This window comes from Harpegnathos saltator, unplaced genomic scaffold (assembly GCF_003227715.2).
Source record: "Harpegnathos saltator strain DR-91 unplaced genomic scaffold, Hsal_v8.6 scaffold91, whole genome shotgun sequence".
NCBI lineage: Eukaryota > Metazoa > Arthropoda > Insecta > Hymenoptera > Formicidae > Harpegnathos > Harpegnathos saltator.
This window is the reverse complement of record NW_020230719.1, coordinates 1,116,076-1,136,123: the sequence shown is the minus strand read 5'-3', so window position 1 is coordinate 1,136,123 and position 20,048 is coordinate 1,116,076. Positions and strand designations below refer to the sequence as shown.

At 40.7% G+C, this 20,048-nt stretch overlaps 1 protein-coding gene across 1 annotated transcript in view; it reads right to left on the bottom strand.

Moving 5' to 3' along the window:
* LOC105185458 (uncharacterized) overlaps positions 1-18,298 on the bottom strand; it is a 93,617-nt gene extending 75,319 nt beyond the window's left edge. The window contains exons 1-2 of the mRNA XM_025307600.1: positions 17,148-18,298; positions 11,278-11,371 (exon numbers count right to left, since the gene is read on the bottom strand). The gene's annotated coding sequence lies outside the window, so the exon portion shown is untranslated. The remainder of the gene's footprint in view (positions 1-11,277; positions 11,372-17,147) is intronic.
* Positions 18,299-20,048: the final 1,750 nt, after the last annotated feature.

Here is a 20,048-nt window from a genome sequence, read left to right as displayed (position 1 = left end):
TATCAAGGTCAAAGCAGCGAGCGAGCGTGACTTTTAGCGAGGCTGTTACCGGTGTCACGCACGAGTGGCCGTGATAACCGGCGACAATGGATGCTTCTCGGAAGCATCAGTCTCGCTCTCCGTGCACTCTCTCGCCGGCCGCTCTCCGCTTCTCTTTCTAGATCTCTCGCGTCGGACAAAAAATGATTAAGGATACCCATCGACATGCCGATCGGCGAAGCGACTGCGCGGCAGATAGTGTACGATATCGTCAAATAAATCGAAGCTAAACGATATCGATGGTACCGGCTGCAGCCCGCCTACCTCTCTCTCTCTCTCTCTCTCTCTCTCTCTCCCCCTCGCTCTTCTTCCCTCTCGCGATCTCTCCTGCTCTTTTTAGCCGGCGGTATCGCGGCGGGCGGATGTTTGGCGCGGCTGAGAAATGCCGCTTCGTATCGGACGCGGGTATCGTCTCGAGACGCGAAACGCGCCACGTAGACATCATCGCGGGGGCATTATTTCAACGGCGATACAGCGATCCGATTTTGCTGTCGGTGGCTGCAATCCGTGCCGCAGCATCACACGTGCGGCGACTCAGTGTCGCTCCGCTGAAATCCATCGCGGATTAAACGTGTGCCGGGGACATCGAACGAATCTACCCCGATGGACGTTCCTTCGTCGATCGTCCTCCCTGCCAGATTCGCCGTTTTGCTTGATTTAATTCCGCGGCTCGGTACCGCGTCCATCGTGGACGTGCTACCGGCGTTTTATAAACATTGCAGTTTGCTGAGAGAGAGAGAGAGAGAGAGAGAGAGAGAGAGAGAGAGAGAGAGGGGGGGGGAAGAGGGGAGAGAGAGAGAGAGAGAGAGAGAGAGAGGGGAGCAACATGAAAGTTTGAGGTAGAAACCCGAAGAAGTCAACTGCGATGCTCGCAAAACGTCGGGAAATCTAAGATGATCGCGGTACCAAGAATCTCGGAATCTGAATCAAGCATTGTCTACAGCGCGAAAGCCTGTACCTGAGGTATCGGGTTTCTCGTATCGTCTTTACTTTCTCGAGGATAATTAATCTATGCAGCGACCGCTTTAGCCGCGCGATAGCTGGTAACAGCCATGTCTGGCGTTTTAAGTGAAATGCGAACGAATGAGTCGAATTGTCGCCGACGGAGATAAATGGTGCGGGGCTTCGCTATACGAAAGACTATTTCCTGTTCCGAATGAATGGCGCGGAATGGGAGCACATAAAGCAGGAGACAGCGACGTTAAACACCGGTTCGCGACAACTTTGCTCTCCCCGTTGCCGCCGTGGGTCCTGAGAAACCGAGCAATCGGCATTTAGCCCCGGCCAGGAAATTGTGAAAAAGCGTAAACACGGCTGATCGTATCGCGCCAGCACGCCGCGCTGGCTTTGCTGGATATACGTGTATACAGGGTGTCTGGATTTAGGTGTCCGAGCGCTCGCGTACAGGCGGGACTCGTTGAACGGGACAGAGAAATCCTCGGTAAACCTGTTTAAAAAAAAAGGGGAACCATTTCCGATAACTTTGACCTTGACACATATAACAGAGATCACTCTCCTTGAAGAGTAACATTCAGAAAGTTTTAGCTCCGTCCGCCGTTGTCGCTTAAAAAGTTATTAACAGAATAAATTTCACAAGTGGGTTTCATTTCGTCTTTGACACTATATATATATAATAGATCTCCCGAATGAATTTACATAATTATTGTGAACTTTGTTTATATTAATTTAATTCGTTACAATAATTTATCAATTAATAATTTGTTGATAATCAATTAAATAAAATTTAATAATAAATAAATTAAAGAACGCGACTTATATTTTTATATTGATTTAACTTTATATTGTTATATTATTATATTATTATATTATATTATATTATATATATACTGTCATATTATTATACAGGGTGAGCAAAAAGTATGGAAACTCTTAAAAATTTCGAGAGATATAAGTTTTACAGAAAAGTGTTTCAGACAAAAGTTATGAGGCTCAAAACGATGTATTTACTGATCTTATCAGTTTGATGTCGAGTGGCGTTGTCAAAGTCAGGTCAGGGTCAACTTATTTTTTTAAACAGAAACTCTCATTTTTTATTATATCATTTTTTCTACCAATTAATTTTAATAATTTTTGTCTAAAACATTTTTTCATTTGCCTAATATTTTTTGAGATATTTAAGGAAAACTCGGAAACTTTTTTAATACTTGACTTGTAACTTTTGTCTAAAACACTTTTCTGTAAAACTTATATCTTTCGAGATTTTTAAGGGTTTCCATACTTTTTCCTCACCCTGTATAAATTTATATTAATTTAAGAGTTCTCTGATAAATGACTCATCATGAGCATCATGAATGGCTCTGTTAATTTACGAGGGCTTTGCATCAACGATTCGATCGTGGGACGTGTTCCACATTGAAAGGCATCGCACCAATTATGGTAAATTCAGCTGCATAAATAGAATGTTAATGATAGCCAACAGATATTCGACACGTAGTAACTTTTTCGACTTTTCATTGAATGCTTTCAGGATTGCTTTCAATTTTCGCCGCATTTTGTTTCCTTATGTGCACTAAACGCTGCATCTTTCAATAATTTTGTATATATTGTTTTGGTTATTGACATATGTAATTTTAATACTTTTTATTGTATATAAGTTTGATTGATCTTCATTCATTGATCTTCATATTAGTCATCTCAATTATATGTATACCAAAGGATGTTTGCCCGTAGAGCGTCAAATAAATAAATAAATAAATCAAATTTGATATACTCATATCTTTTGGATCACTGATTATGAATGCAGAATTAAATTTGAGAATTTCATAATGGCGGATCCAATATGGCAGGGCTTAAACACCTAATTTTGTTAGTTTTTAAAAAATACTAACGAAGATGAATTTTTCCCTTTGATTTCGTATGAAATCTTCTTTATAGAAGGTTTTTCAGATTGCTAAAGGCCCGAGGTCGAAATTTCGAAATTCAAAATGGTAGATCCAGTATGGTGGCCTCAAGTAATTAATTGTTATTCCATTATGGAGAAGATCATCTTTGATATATTCATGTTTTTTAGGTTGCTGACGATGAATGCAGTCAAAATTGCAAAACCTCAAATCGCAGATCCAATATGGCGGCTTTTAGTGACTAACGATATTCCACCATGGATACTTTTACCTCCATTCTCAGCGGGTGAAATATGTCGAAGAAAACTACTTCTTTGCCGAATGGCTCCGGTGGAAACTTCGGATCTATGACAGTCGTTATCTGCGGCCAAAAAAACACGCCGAGTTTAATAACACGTATCTGTAATGAAATATCAAAATTAGCCATTTGAAGCTACCATGTTGAACTCAACATCGTACGTCTATATCGGGGTGACATGTATTGCTAAGAAATTAATTTCAAATTCATTAAATCACCTAAATCATATAAGTTTTTGTCATTGCTCTTACTGTTTGTTTGACTTTCCACGTGGTTTTCATCCATAAATTTAACCGGGGAAAACTACAACGGTACGCCCACGCTCGATGTTACCATCAGGGTTAAGAAAACGTCGCCGGGGACATGGGTTACTTGAGGAAAGTTGTTCGATTTAACGAGATCTGCCAGCCCCGGGAAGTTCGCCGCGACTCTGTCCCGGATCGCTCTGTATACATGGCATAACCGCTTTGGGAAAAAGCCGAGGCGCGTAGTCGAGGAAGCGTGCAGGCCGGCGCGGAAACGTATTGCGTGATAAAATATGCATTGCGTGCGGTCACGAAGTGAGCCGGAATTCTGAACGCATGACCCGCGGGAATAAAGTAGATATTGCGTAGGTGCGGCAAATTAAAGCCGTAAATCGAGTCGCTGGGCGAGAGATGCGCCGAACCGTTTTGCCCCGTCGAGATAAGTTACCGCTCGGGTTACCGCAGCGAAATCGAAACTCGCGCTCGCCGGCCGCTCGTTTGCCGCGCTCGTCGCGCGCTTTATCGCGCGTTCGCCGACGGCTCGTTGGCGGAGGCCGTCGTCGCGTCGGCCGCGCGAAAACGCGTTAAACGTGTATCAATCCCGTTTTAGAGCGCGCCTGGTTCGTCGAATATCGAATCTCGTGGGAAATAATTATTGGACGCGTTCTTCGGGAGGAAAAGAAGGGGCGGGCTGACAGGTTACTCTCGCAATCTCGTCAGATCTCTATCGGTCGCGTCTCTTTCTCCACTTTCTTTACTCTCTCTCTCTCTTTTTCTCTCGTTCTCTATCGCGCGCGCGCGCACGCGGTGACCGATCGTTTTCAGATGTTAAACAAACGGCGGTTCATCGCTCTGTAAACCGCAAAAGTCCCGGCTAATCCCGCAGTAACACGATGTATTATTACATACATATATGCGACTGCTGCGTACTAATAAATGAACGATGTCATCATTTATGGATTGTCCGAAATTGCCAAATGTGAACGATGGCCCGTTTGATTTCTAATAACTATAATTGGATTCGATGTTGTAATTTATAACACTCCTATAAATTGTATTGACGGTTTGAGAATTAACGTTTGATCTATTCTCGCTATGAATTTTCGTCACGCAGGAAAAGAATGTACGTGAAAATATACAAGTGTAAATAAAATACTTCTATAACTACCTATCTAAGGTATTATAAATTCTCCGAATAAAAGATATTTGTTTTTATCCCTATTTTCATATAAAACTGTACAAAATGAGAGTTACCATTAAAAAAATGATGTTGACATTTGTTTGACTTACTTAGCGCTATCTATCATAAAACTGATTATGCAATTTTATGTTCCCTTTGGTGCCAAACAAATCTTGTCTGAAATATTTTTTCATAAGATGCATATTTAACGAGATATTTGCCATTAACATTATAAATGCTTCACCTTGTATATTTTTGTAGGTTATATACCTATTTAAGGTATTATACAGAGTGTATAAAAAGTACTGGGAATATCTCGAAAACTAAGCATTTTAGAAAAAAATGTTTCAGACAAAAGTTGTGTGGTTTTAAGGGGTTAATTTGATGATTTTGAAATTTCCAAAGATCGATGAGTTAACAAAAGTTAGGACACTATTGTAACAATATATTCTTGAAACTAAAATAAAAAAGTTTAGTACTATTTGTTTCTTCCGTCAAATAGTTAACGAAATATGGTAAGTTAAAAACCAAGTTTTACTAAGTTTACCTTAGATATCTCAAAACATATTAGGCAAATAAAAAAATATTTCCGACAAAAGTTGTTCAAATTAATTGGTAAAGAAAGGTGATATAATAAAAATTAGGGTTTCCACTTAAGAAAAGTAATGATGAATATCTCGAAAGTGGTGGCATTTGTAAAGAAAATGATATAGTTGTTTTATGTCCCCTTTGAAGCTATATAACTTTTGTCTGAAACATCTTTTTCTAAAATGCTTAGTTTTCGAGATATTTCGCCGTTCCGGTACTTTTCATACACCCGATATATATCCTTGTATATCTTTGTAGATTCCACTTTAAATTAAATTAAAATTTTTAATATATTGTATATTTTTAAAAATTATTCTTATCAGTAACATGAATATGCTTGATACTATGATGAATAATTAATTTATTAATTGCACATCTAAAATATATAAAAATATACGTATCTTTTACACGCAAGATGCGTTTATTAAATATATCTTTAATATTCATTAGATAATATTCCTATTTTTTATCAAAGACATTTTTTTTCATAGAGACGCTTTCTATAGGCTGGATGGACAGAAAAATACATAACTATGAATTAACGAATTTACAAAGAGGTGGAAACGCGATGAACTCGCAAAAAGGTCCCTTATTATCTTTATTGCGATACATGTCTCGCAACATGTATTCATATTACACGCTCAGATTTGATTCCGCAGTGGTGATCAAGGATTCGTGTTCCTTGCGAGAGCGAGTAATGCCTCGGCGTATAAATATACGTTCACGAGGCCGCTCAACGGACGCTCGCGTACGTGATAAAGGGACCGTGATTTTGGGGGAGCGCGAGCAAATTGTACCATCCCGAAGAGACGGCAGTGAGAAATTGCTAGAAGCGCCTGTACCCCGTAAGACGTATCATAATTTCGCTATTTTCGCAGCTGTTAGCGCGGCCTCTCCTTCTTTTACCTTTTTCCTTCTTCCGCCGTCGAAATTCACGCGGGGAATCGTTGCAGTCCCGGCGATGCCGCTCGGATCGCCTCGCAAATATGAATTATTAAATTTGGACAAAGGTTCACGCCTCGGCCGCGATGTACTCGCGCGTGTACGTGCCCTGCAATAAGACGACCGAATGCAGCGGACTCCCTGTAATCAAGTGCAATCTCGGCGACTGCTTATTTACACCTCGGGACTCGTGAAAGCCGCGCAACGAGGCACCGCACAATGAGGCCCGTCTGCAAAAATCATAAACACCGTGTACGGTCCTGTTCATAAGTTCTTACCCGCGCCGCCGGTTCTCAAGTCAGCCGCCGCGCCGCCGCGGAGGAATTAACGATTTATAGCGCGTCGTTTGTTGCTGCAAACACGATATGCAAAATGCACGAATGTACGCTTACACGGACTCCTGGTCGATAGAGTTGGTGTGCCCGTCGTAATACGATATTATTAATATTACGAATATGCACGTAATTATACTCCAGGGAATATCGTTTATCGATGGACGTGATTAAAATTTTTTCTTCTTTTAATAAAAAAAGATTCATTTCGCGGAAAAATTACTCGTTAAGGATAGAAAATGAGGAGAAAATCGCGGCACTATACTAAGTAAGTAAAGTAAAGAGGAGATAAATTTTTACGTCCACGAACGCACGTTAAATTAAATTTAATATCGGGGAGGTAAGCTCTCTCTCTCTCTCTCTCTCTCTCTCTCTCTCTCTCTCTCTCTCTCTCTCTCTCTCTCTCTCTTTCTTATTCGCCGATGCGGCCGAACAATTTCGCGCAGTTAGCCGTTATTTTATTCGTGGAAAACAATTTGGATGCATTGATTTCGCGATTGCCGCGATCAAGTTCGCAATTTTTTTCCGCACACGCTTCGCGAGCGGAGAATGCGCTCGCGAAATGCGCCGGGGAGAGTTGATCGTGCCCGCGACGGACGTTCATTAAACGGACTTGCAGATTCCGATTTAGCTTTGCGTTAAACAAATTCGCACATTCCGTTCCGGGATAGATAAGGCAAAGCTTCCCCCCATTGATGCCCGCCGAAATTAAATTCGTTAAACGCCGTTAAAACGAGAATATCAATCGCACCGTGAGCGTAGCGAAATGCAATCAACGTGGCGACAATCAACGCGGGACCACGCAGAACGGAGGCCGCACGTCACGGATGAGTTGCGGATGCAGCGGCGACTTCCGTCGATGGACCTGTTTGGACGTCACTGATAGACCGACTTTCGCGCGTATCGGTGAGCACAGAATTCCCGGCGTTCACAAAGCGTCAAATTATTTGGAGCGCGCGCGCGCGCGCGCGCGCGGACCTACGTACGCCTTAATTTCCGAAGAAAAAACGAATAAAGAGGCGATTGTGCATAATTGTTAGTTGAAACTGTCGATATTCTCGAAAAGATGGGAATAAAGATTAGTTGAATTAACACGATAATGAGCGAAGCAAACGCGTCTATAGGCTGGAAGAAACGGAATTTCTCGTTCTTAGAATCGAATTTGGTTCACAATGGGATGTCATATGACTGAAAACTTTATCGACAGAATACTGGCTTCTTTCTGCAAAGTTTATGTTGTATCAATTATACGAAATTAAATGCTGTCATATATTAAAATTTTGGTCGCTCATTGTGTACAATAAAACGAAAAAAGAAAAGCGCGATGATTAATTCAAGCATATTTCCTCTCGATATGTTATGAAAACAACAAAAAATTCCAAAATAGATATTTCGAGCTGTCGTTTGAAGTAAATATTTGCCCGATACAAAAGTTTTGCAACTTGCGTAACGTACGAAACGCGTATTTGCTCCGTTCAGAAAAATTTCAAAAAACATTGTCGTATTTTTACAATTGAATCAAGAAGTTTCAAAATATACGAAAGCACAGAGGAAGTTCGCAGAAAAATCTCTATATACATGTAACTGCATTTTTCTCTAAATATGCAACTACTAAAACGAAGCGACACACAACGTGACGTCTACGTTGTCAACATTTTCGACTCTCTTGATTCAATCGACATTTTTTCACCGTTTACGTAATACCTCAAAAATCAAAGGGCAATAATGCACGACAGTTGCAATGCGCGAGTCTTCGTCCCAAAACAACTTTTCGCCCATTAAAGCGGAGCAATTTTCAGTGAGCATCGTCACCGAAAGATCTGCCGCGCCGATACGCGTAAACGTATCGACGGTTGTATCGTGGAAACCGAAGCGGAAACGTTCCGAGACACGCGGCAGACGATCGATCCGGAAGTTGAATCCAACGGGGGAACAATGGGTTAAAGAAAGAAAAAAGAGAGCTGGTCGCTCGATAGACAGATTGGCCGAGTACTTGGACCGACTGGTCCCTACACACCGAGCAACTTTTTCCAAACTTTTTGCTCCTTTCTCATCCAACAACTAACCAACCTCCGACAGGCCGAGCAGATTACATGGACAAGTTCAAATCGCTCGCATGTGTGGGTGCGTGCATGTGCGCGCGCACCTGTGTATGCCGTTTCGGTCTGACAATTTAAAAGTTTCGTGTTTACAGATACCGCTGCTCTTTGCCCGGCTTCCGTCCTGCTTAATATTTAAACACGTCGGGGATTACATTCTCGCAGTGGGCGCACTTCGTGAGTGCTGCCGCGGACGTTCACGCGAACTTTCGATTTTCATCTGTCAAGCGTGCACGAAAATCATCCGAGATCTGTTGTATACAGAGGTGCTTCAATCTCTCACGTTGAAACGTAACAGATTGATGTCGCGTTAAAATGCAGCCGATTTCTCTGTCGCGACGACTCGCCGCGAGAAAGCGAATTTATGATGGGACGCGTGCATAGAGTACGTTAAAATTATTTCCGGTACGTTAAAATTATTTCCAAAAACTCGATTCACCGCGAAAGACATGAAACGCCACGACGTCGTTATTAATCGAATATCAAGCTACATTGGCGCGATTATTCTAATAGGGAATGAACAAAGTAGCAAAGCGGAGTTTATAGATTTATCGTTCATTTTTACATTAATCTGTTTAAACTTATGTAGCCCGCCTGATTAAGCTACTCGCGAACAATAGAAATTAATTATTAAATTAATTGGTGTTAATTTCGCGTAATTATCGGAAACTTTCATATTGGCGGCCAATTACCTTTCGCATGTATTATTGCACTGTTTAATATATCAGCGATATGTAATTCGTGATTAAACTATAACATTATGCGTAGCGATCGTGACACAAATCGCTTAATATGCACTCGATTAATATGTATTCCTCATTATTTTAAGCATCTCGATGACATTGCACGCCATAAGAGTACTGTTCGCGCGATAACGACTTGGCACTCAGCATTTCTGTACGTTGTAATATCGCACCTCTACTCTTAGGCTGTCGACAATGTCGACGAAAATTCTCGTGCACTCTTGGCTGCAAAGCAGTTTTCACACCTTTCTGTCAATATAGTTTGGAACGCAGCCAACGGCCTAATGAAAAAACTTAATTTCTGGAAATTAATCAGGAACAGGTTCTCTAATTGGATTATTGGTTACATTCGAAACTGCGTCGACAAGAAGTGTCCGAGCGATTTTCGAAGCAAGTTGTACAGTGCAGAGCACAACGCTAATTATGAATGCAGAGTATACGGGATCTTTTAGAAACGAAAAATTGTGAAGATTAATCAGATCAGACTGAGAAGAGAAGTGATGTACCATTTTGCAAAAGTCGCAATAGTTATTGAGTTATTAATTATTGAAAATATCCACATCCAGAAGCTCTTTTAATTGATTTAAAGTTTCATTGAACTTGAAAATTTGGGTACTTATTTGCAAAATGGTAAAGGACTTTTTTGTTCAGAATAAATTTTGTTTAGGCAGGATTCAAAGTTCAATATACTCATATTTATCGCTAGACACAATAGCTGTCATATAATAATTGTAGATTAAGTCATTCAAAAAAATCCTTTACCATTTTGTAAAATAAATACGTAAATTTTCAACTTAGTAATTAAAAGAGCATCTAGATATGATTATTTTCAATCATTAATAACTTAATAATTATTGCGATTTTTGAAAAGTAGTACTTGATTTTTCTTCTCAGTTTGACCTCGCATTTTTTCGTATCTCTTCTTTTTTGTAATAAACGACTTTTTCGATAAAATATTTTTATGAGCGAATTCTAGTGACGCCCCTTACATAACATATACTTCGCCACATCATGTTTATTCACGATTTGCGTTCGAGAAGCATGGCTGATATATTTTCTTACATTTTAAACACTCTTCGAATAATAATAATGGTGACCTTGAAGCTACCTTGCTATTAAGCTTTTATTACACCTATAACTAAACTGACGATAAACACAATGAAAATAAGAAGTCAGAAATAAAAACGACGATTTGTCATTCATCGACTTTCACGATTGATGGTGTATATACATAGATAATCATGTTGGATGTTTGCAGTTAAAGGTAACATCATGTTATACAGGGTGTCCGGGATCTCTTGGAAACAAAAAATTGTGAAGATTAATCAGATCAAACGGAGAAGAAAAGTCCATTACCATTTTGAAAATAATTACGCAAATTTTCAAGTTATCAATTAAAAGAGTAATATGCAGTCATTTTCAATCATTAATAACTTAATAACTATTGCGATTTTTGCAAAATGATACTTGGCTTTTCTTTTCAGTTTCATCTGATTAATCTTTACAATTTTTCGTTTCTAGAAGATCCCGGATATCTTGTGCATTCGAATATATTATATAATATAAATTTAATGAAAGTATCTGATCAATCATGTAATATCATCAAATAATATGACCTGAATGTAATTTTTAATGAATCCACCATCTTAGATTTTTTCATAAATCATCACCATAAATATTCTCGTTTCTTTTCTCATTCGTGACTTACCGAATTGTCTCGAAAGGCACGTTCTGATGCTAGATTTGAAACGGAAAAGCAAGCAATTTGAGATTAAACTCAAATTTAATTAAATTTGGGAATTTTTTCAGTTTAACAAATTATTTAGCGTTTAGAGATATGAATGAATTAAGTGTTTGCAAGATTGTGATACGACATTTGTTCTAATTTCCGTGTCTCGATTTTCGATAACTAAGGGTTCAAGAAGAAGTGTAAGAAGTTTTCGAACCTACCTTAGAGCCGACCCTACTCGGCCCGAACTGGATCTTTCGACACGCCACCGGAACTTCAGCTGCCTTCGTGATGAGGTCGCAAAGTTTGTCAGCTCTGAAACAAAAAATAATTTTCCTAATTAGTCACAGCTTATCTTTTTAAGTTTGTGGGAGGTTTTGATGGCTTGTGCATCACATCATCGATATGGAACATGGACGCCGTAAAGATCTTAAGCGACTTGCAATTGCAGTGGATATGCATAATTCCGAAAAACAATACCGAAATTTGAGAAATGGAATGATGATTCAAAAAATCACAATTTCAAAAGCTAAATATAGAGATAATTTCCTGGCAATGCAGGAAGCATAAAGTTATTTTGTAAAGCTATCAACATATTACAATATCAAAATATTACATGTACGATTTTGCAGTTATACAATTCGCTTCTATTTATGCAATTATAATTATATATATAATTATATTATTAATTATTATATTGTGGTCACCATAATTGTAGGTATTATAATTATTATCACAATTACATTCTAATAAATAAATAATTATATATATAATATATATTACAATTTATTATTAGTACTATGTTATAATAATATATATATATATATACATATTACTTATATAACAATTATTATTATTTATATAATTTTCCAGTTTATGCACATATATGTTAAGTCAAAAATCGCCACAAGTAATTATAATGCTAATTATGTTATTTGTACGATTTTCAGTTTAACACGTATACAGATAAAATAGAAAATCGTTATAACTTAGTATAATCGTTACAAACTTAGTATAATGGTAGGATATAAATGCAGTGCATCCTAATTTTGAACATGCATGTCTACCACTTTCGCGTCTAAGACAGATATGATTTCTGTTTGATAAACATGCATTGTTCTGAAAAATAATATACCGAAATTTGGAAAGTGGGGCAATTTCTTGAGAAGCATAATATCAAAATCCAAATACTGAAACAATCTCTCAAAATGCTATTTTACTGAAACATTAAAACTGTCTCGTTGCACAGCCGGGAGAGTTAGTATCTACTCTCATTTGAGTATAACAAGGATATATAAATATTAAATAAGTATAAATAAATATATTAAATCATTTGTATATTTTTTTCTTTTTGGGACAACAGTTTCTTCTTGGAACAAATGTATGTTCTGGAAAAATTGCATTCCAGGACATCGTATGGCTGTTTAGGTTTCAGTACATAATGACTTTTCGGGTAAAATAGACCCATTTTCCGAATTTTGAGTTTTCGATTTTCCGGGACAGAACGTGTCCGCTTTTCTGTAGATTCCTAATCTTGCTTGTTTTTGTCAGCACGAGACACTTTTACGTTTCCGACCATCGTCGAAAAGGAGTCGCACTTGAAGTGATCGTTACGCGATTTTTGTGATTATTCGAGAGAGGCCCGGGAATTGAGCGAATGAATTAACGATTGTATATGTTCTCCCTTTCTTTTAATATTTTACCCGTATCTCTCTCTCTCTCTCTCTCTCTCTCTCTCTCTCTCCTCTCTCTCTCTCTCTCTCTCTCTCTTATTATTCCATTACGCGGCGCTACGATTTCTCGTATCTGCAGCCGTGCCAAGGTGCGCGCGCCACGCTTATTTTCCCTGCTCTGTAATTACTTGGCGCGGAAATTCGCATATCAAGCTCATAATTCAGACGGTCGAATAGTTAACTCCGAGGGAAGAGTCTCATGTCATAGGCCAAGGAAGTTGTATATCTCCGGCTTTTCGAAGTTCTATCAAGTGACGTTCGTGCCTGGGTAAACCGGGGAGAGAACCCGCCGTCGCCGCCGCCGCCGCCGCCGCCGCCCCTACCTGGGTAGTAGCGTGTTTGCCAAAGACGTTTACAACACGGCGTACAGTTGATCCATTTCTCAGCAAATACCGGCACGATAAGAGGAAATCCGACGCACTATACACCTAATAGAGGATTTCGAGTTTCGACGCTACCACCGGGGACGAGGGGGCGGGGGAGAGGGTGGGATTATTTTCGTCGCCGTGCCTCTCCGACGTCGCTTGTGGGGAGAGAGAGGAGAGACACGATCGTTACTAAACTGCTGCTTTAATAAACTGCTGGGAGCTATTTGCGTTTCTTTGCGCCGTTCGTCGTTTACTGACTGAATAAAGTCGAGGTCGTTCGGGCTGGTTGTCTTGAATTACATTCGTCAACAGGTTTGTCGAAGGGACGAAAAATGCGACAAACGGACGTGCGGATGGGTGGACATGTTGGGCGGTCGAAAGCTACAATTATACGGAAGAAATGCAAGTTAATTTTCTTAAAGCCGTTCACTCCGCAATTACTACATACCAACGTAGTCGGATAGGAAGTTGCAAATACGAGGCTGAAGGAAGCGAATATAGTTACCGTTTCCGACTCGGATTACCATGTCAGAAACGGGGAAAGCAGCGTTTTTTCTCACGGTATAGGGTGAAATGAGTGAGCTTTTCCCGTGGCATCATTCGCAATTGAAAAAGCAACCCCGTGAGACACGCTGATAATTTTCTCTCTTTGCTAGGTATAAACCAAGTAATATTAAATTCATATCAAAATTATCGTAAAATATTTTCACTTTTGCTGGAAGCAGGCAGAGTCTGCTGAAATAAATATATATAGTATACACAGGATGTCTGGACTTGAGTGTCCTCGCAGTGGAACTCGTTAAATTGTATAAGAAAATCTTTCACCATTTTGTAAACCGCCACGAGATATTAATCGAGATAAATGAGAGAATTCTACGATTTCTACTTTATTTTATACCGAAGATGTTGAAAAGTTTCTTTATATCATATATTTAATATGCGTGTGATTGTGTACAAACGCACTTAGATTGACCCGTGACCGCCATATTAATTTTTAGTTCTAAAATGCTGGAAGTCAAGTTCCAGATGACGTCACAAACACCGGTCGCTTGAAATGCACGAAAGTTTGGTGGCGCTGGAGTCAGAATCTGAGAGCCAATAATCGGCATTTTCTTGAGCAATTGAGGGTAAAGTCAATTAGAGCCACATTCAAGTAATTCGCCGAGGCATCGCGCCAATTAGACGCGTTTGAAATTTTAGCATTATTGAATATCAGTTCAACTTTTAGCATTTACTCTCAGTGATATTTCTGCCTCGCGATGACGTTCCAGGTTCTCTCCGGTCGTGAAATAATTCGATTTACTTCTTCGAATCCTCCACTTGCCACGAACATGATTGCGTTAAAGTTAATGACTGGACAGTTAAGTTAAAATCGGACATGCGGCATAATACATATCTCGGCGATCTCTCAGATGTTTCAATCGCTCCTTTACACAAGCTTCCCGTTTTTCGGCGTGGCAGTCTGTAACACGCTTGACGTGGCCATCAAGGAGAGCTCTTCTCGAGTCGAAGGAGGCTCTCCAGTCGAACGCACCTGCGCGTCAATGCGCGCCCCGAAATCGGCGAGCAGCGTTTGACCGGCCGATGAGCGTCGGCCCGCCGGCGTGTCGAAGAGATTAACGAAGCGGTGCGTTTTTTTGCGCGGCTCCGCGGCTGGTAGATTGGAGGTCGCCGTGTAGGAGGGATAATCGTCGCGTCATCGTCAAAATACGGCTCGTCTGTGCGCGTCGCATCGCGACGCGCGTTGAAAATCGATTTTGCGTGCAACGATGCGCGGTGACGGCACACCACTTCTTGCCTCCGCCGTCGCAGCCCCGGCTGTGCGCGAACCGATTCCCCGGGCTCGCAGCTGCAGGGGAACGTTAATCGCGCAGGCGAACACGCAGGGGAGAATCAGGTTGCCGGATGACTTCGCAAACCGAACGTCTCTAAGGCGACTCGTATAGATTCGGCGCGAGCTGCTATCTCCTTCTTTCCCGGCGCGTTGGCCTTTCACGAGCGGATGACGATATTCGCCGTTGAAACAGGCGCCGTCGCTCGTCGACGGCGGTTATACGGCGCGCATGGAGGCGACGGGGAGGCGACGTGAAGAGCTAGAATCGTCGCACACCGCGCGGTATTTTATGGCGGAAACGATGACGCACGACTACGTGCTCGACGACCGAATCACGATAACTCTCGCCCCGGGAGGATCTTTTTACATGCGCTTCCTGATCTGTGTCATCGATCCGTCGGCATGTTTTGTTTATGCGCGTCATCGTGTAAGATTTCGGTGTCGGAAGTGAGAAACGTGTAAAGAAAGAAATATACAGATTTATTATATATTGTCATCATCATTTATGAGGTATTTCACAGGATGAAAAATTTGAAGTATGCGAGATAAAAATGCAGAATGTCTCTACGATCCGTTCGCGTTTCCTGTTCAGCCGTTTCGAGAAACGGTTGAAAATACGGAAGAATACTGGAACACATTTCTTTTATTTCGAGGAACTCGCGTTTTACCGATAAAAATTTTCCCTTAGCCCTTCAGAAAAGACGTGGAGGGCAACTTGAAAATTTCAAACGGCGGAAGAATATCGAAGAATACGTCATTTGAAAGGTCTGGTTAAAAAGAGAAAAGATTTGCGTAAGTTTGAAATTGTTATGTTACTGCAATTCAAACTGAAGGCCCGTCAAATTTTAAAAATGATCCTTGAATCTCCTCATTTTAATTCAGGCTTGCAGAATCATAGAGAATCGTGTGAAGCAAAATATTTATATATATATATATATATATATCTACAGTGTTCTACCAAGTTCTATTTTTATTTCCAGTCTTAATTTCCTCTGAAGGAGTTTCAGATTCTCCAAAAGAAACTCTAAAAACAACTCAATATCTAAGCCCCCTTTACTTTTTTAAGGAGAGAGAAACAGCTCAGAGTCTAGAAGCTATTTGTTTCAGAAGGTCAAGGTTGTTAAATAAACTGACTAGTTCCTTAGTTAAAATGTTGAATGCAACCAAAGAAAAGTCTTTGAAAGGAGACCGACAGTTTCCTTGTCAGTTTAGAAATCAATAACAATTGCAAAACAGTGTTTTAATTTGAAAAGAAATAAAGGGTAATATAATAACGAGAGAATGCTCCTTTTGCACTCTCAAAGCGTATATTTTCTGATTAAATTTTTTAAGTACATTCATCTTGTAACAATTGCTTTATTTTGCGAAAGAAAGAAAAAAACCGAAAAAATCCGTGTTGTGAAATATGCCATTTATTTAGAAAGTAATAAAAAACCAATCTCGAAAATAATCGACATAATTGGATAACTATGTTTATAAATTAACGCGAAAGAGTAGAATGAGGAAAAATAAAGAAAAAAAATTGAACGTTCATTATTTTTAAACAATAGACGTCTCAAATCTCTTTTAACAAATGCGGGTGTAACGGGTACATAAACCTGAAAAGAAATTAAACTTTGTGAATGTCTAGTCGTAAAGCGACAAATTTGTGTTTAACATTGCTATCAATTAGTTTATAATTAGTTATAAGGTAAAAAATCATAACTAATTTTCAGCTAATAATAACGTCCACTACTGCTCTTTTAAAATTTCCATAAAGTTTTTAAACCGACACTGGCAAGTTGAAATTTTACATGTCAAATAAAAATAGATGTTACGTCATTTCATAGGAATCTTGAGAACAGCGGAACTCAGCGTTATATTATTGGCAACTAGTTATAAATTTTCATCTCGCAACTGTAACTTCTTTCGCTTAACTTTTGTCATCAGCTAACTTATTTATCTAGAAGAAGTGAGCGTTGTGCATTATACTGGCTAATGACGTTAGACACGAGTTTCTTAGCTTGGCTGGACACCCACGTGGTCCAATTTCTACGAGAGTATTAGCGTAACCATCATTTTACGGGCGACACGCGTCGAGGATTAGCGGTATAAATATAATAACTGATCGATATCGCTTATCACTTGTTACTTGTCATTTATCACTTGTCACTTACCAGCTGCTCCATCGTCGCGCCGGTGTTTTCCGTATCACTTTATCGTCCATTTATTTCCTCGTCGATAGCACCGGTTATACTAATCAGCGCGATTGTCCATTTACTTCACACGTACGTTGACTATTGAGAAACGATCTTACGATTATCGGCAAACAACGAATATCAATGACGTCGCGACAAGCTCGCGCCGATTACGCGCCTCGCGACTCCCGTTGTCGCTTCACACGAGCGCGGAAATCGAGATGTAATTAATCGCGTCGTGTGTGCGCCGCTTAGCATTTCACAACGCTCGGCTGTTATTAGGTCGACACTCCCGACATACGATCGCGCGCGCGTGATTTACATTCGACGACACGGAACACGTGACGAGTACCGAGAGAGAGAGAGAGAGAGAGAGAGAGAGAGAGAGAGAGAGAGAGAACGTTTGCGCAGGCCGAGAATGATCGTGGGTCATCGCTTCATTAGCGCCGCTTTGTCCGTTGCTTCTTGACGAACTCGAGCGACGTCGCTCAATTTCTCGCGAGTCCGTACGCGGGATCCCCTTTCATTGTTTTGCAAAAGTATGGAATTTCTGATGCGTCATTAATTAATTGTCGACTCTGTGCGTTAATTAACGCTTCGCGTAACGGACCGCTCATTACTAGAGAGATCGTTGTTCGCGACGCGCGTCGATCGCGTGCACGCGCGCGCGCGCGTGTTATTTACATTCGACGACGAAAAACACAGCGAGGCGAGCGCAGAGAGAGAGAGAGAGAGAGAGAGAGAGAGAGAGAGAGAGAGAGAGAGAGAGAGAGAGAGACTGCGGAGTTCGACGACACGCGTTTGGTTGCACTGGTCGTTCGCTAGTAGCGCTTTCGTGTCGTTTTTCAGGAAAATTTTATTCGGCGACTCGCGAAAAAATTGGCGACAACTTCTCGCTGCTAATCGCCGCTCTCGTTTTGCTAAGCGGAACGTACGGAAATTGAAATACATCAGCCGCGCGGATGGAGATTTAATCGCGCCGAAATTAACGATCGCTATCGTCCGTTACTAAATGAAATGCACTCCTGGCGGCACGTCGTCGCGCGCGGAATTCACATTCGGCGATGGGAAATACGCGGCGAAAGTTCCTCGTTTGATATCGTGCGCGCGCTTCACTGTGCAAAGGCGCAGACGACTACAAAGCGACTGCCGGATCGAATAACTAAGCAAACTGCCGGCGTCCCGCCGGCGTCGTTTTCAGCTTGAGTCAAGTCGTATTATTGTCTAATATCGTGTTATATAAGGCAGTCTCTTCTATGTATCAACACACAGAGTGAGCGGAAATCATCGGAACGGTATACATTCTCCTTGTTTTTCGTGTATTATTGACACAGTCGCTTGGGACGCGACGTCGACGGACTAATTGTTACAGGTTAATGTGCAATTGACACGTACACAGATCTCTTGACCGTATTGTTTAGGGGAAATTTTAATGATGAGAATTTTAAGAATTTTATATTTAACGCGAACGCGATGCAAATGTCAGCGTTTCGGTCGATCAGCAGGCGCGAAAGTATTTCATTCCCGGGCAAAATATTTTGCACCGCTAAAATTCATTTCTACTTTTATTAATCTGTCAATAATTACGAGCTTGTTAATTAACTCGATTAATTTTAATGCCAGTAATTTAGGACACGCGACACACGTTAGCCGCGCGAGGTTGGACCTCGGATTTTTTCCGCTCAATGTGTAGCCGCGCGCCGACATAATCCAATATAGCTGCAGCGAGACCGAGAAGTCTGAAATCTGAGAGAAGACGCGAGAAAGTTTCCGCGACGAAAGGAGAAGCGGGCTCGCTGTCGCGCGCGATGCGACAGGATATGAGCATGTATCACGGGTATAAAGGCGGTGGTTAAGGGGAATATTGTATTAAAGCGGCACGCGTCAGAGCAGAGTGAATGCAGCGAGAGCGTGCGCTCGCTTTCCTCGAAATTCTAAATTCCCCGCAATGTCGTCCGTTATGAACGAACGAACACATTTAATGCAACGCTCGTGAGAGCTCGTGAGAGATGTCGAATTACGAAGGATTTGTCATATGAAATATGAATACCTTCCTTTTTTCTCCTTCTCCTTCTGTTTAACGGAGCACTCGCGCAATGTGAGATTAGGTTAGGTTATGGCCAAAAACGTACGGTTGTACGCAAACGTACGGGCAAACCGTTGTTATTCGCGTGATATCCCAGCGGATCGCAGTTTCTGTGACGTATTGGATGATAAAGCAAAAGTTCTGATGGATTTTGTGACGGAAGAACAGACACTGGTAGTGTTTTAAAAGTAATTTTATTCGCAACAATTTATTCATTCTACCAAGTAATCTCGTCATTCTTTTCTCTGCTACATTATACAGGGTGCAGCAAAAGTACCGGATCGTTGAAATATCGTCGGAAACGAGACATTTTAGAACAAAATGTTTCATACAAAAGTTGTAGGGTTTTAAAAAATACATTAAATGCCGATATTTATTTGCGCGTGCGTGCGTGCGTGTTTGTGCGCAAGCTCCAGCAACACGCTGTTGGTGGGGATACGCTTGCAAGCTTCGGTAACACGCTGTTGGTGGGATAGGCTTTACGCTCATGGGCTCCTTTTCTTTCAAGCTTTGGTAGAATTTTCTTCAGAATAAAATAATGGCTACGTTGTCGGAAAGAGAACACATTTATTTGTTGATAATTGACAATTTGAACATCTAATATAATTATTACCAAAAACATGCACCCGCGCACGCGCACATGGACACACACCAAGCTACCCCCATGCGGTATACCTTGGATAATGCCATGCTAGTGCCGGCGGTACTTGAACTTCATCAACTCATATCTCGAAAAATACTTGACGAAAAATAATAATAATGCTTATAGTGTTTTGAAAAGCTCTCGAGATAAG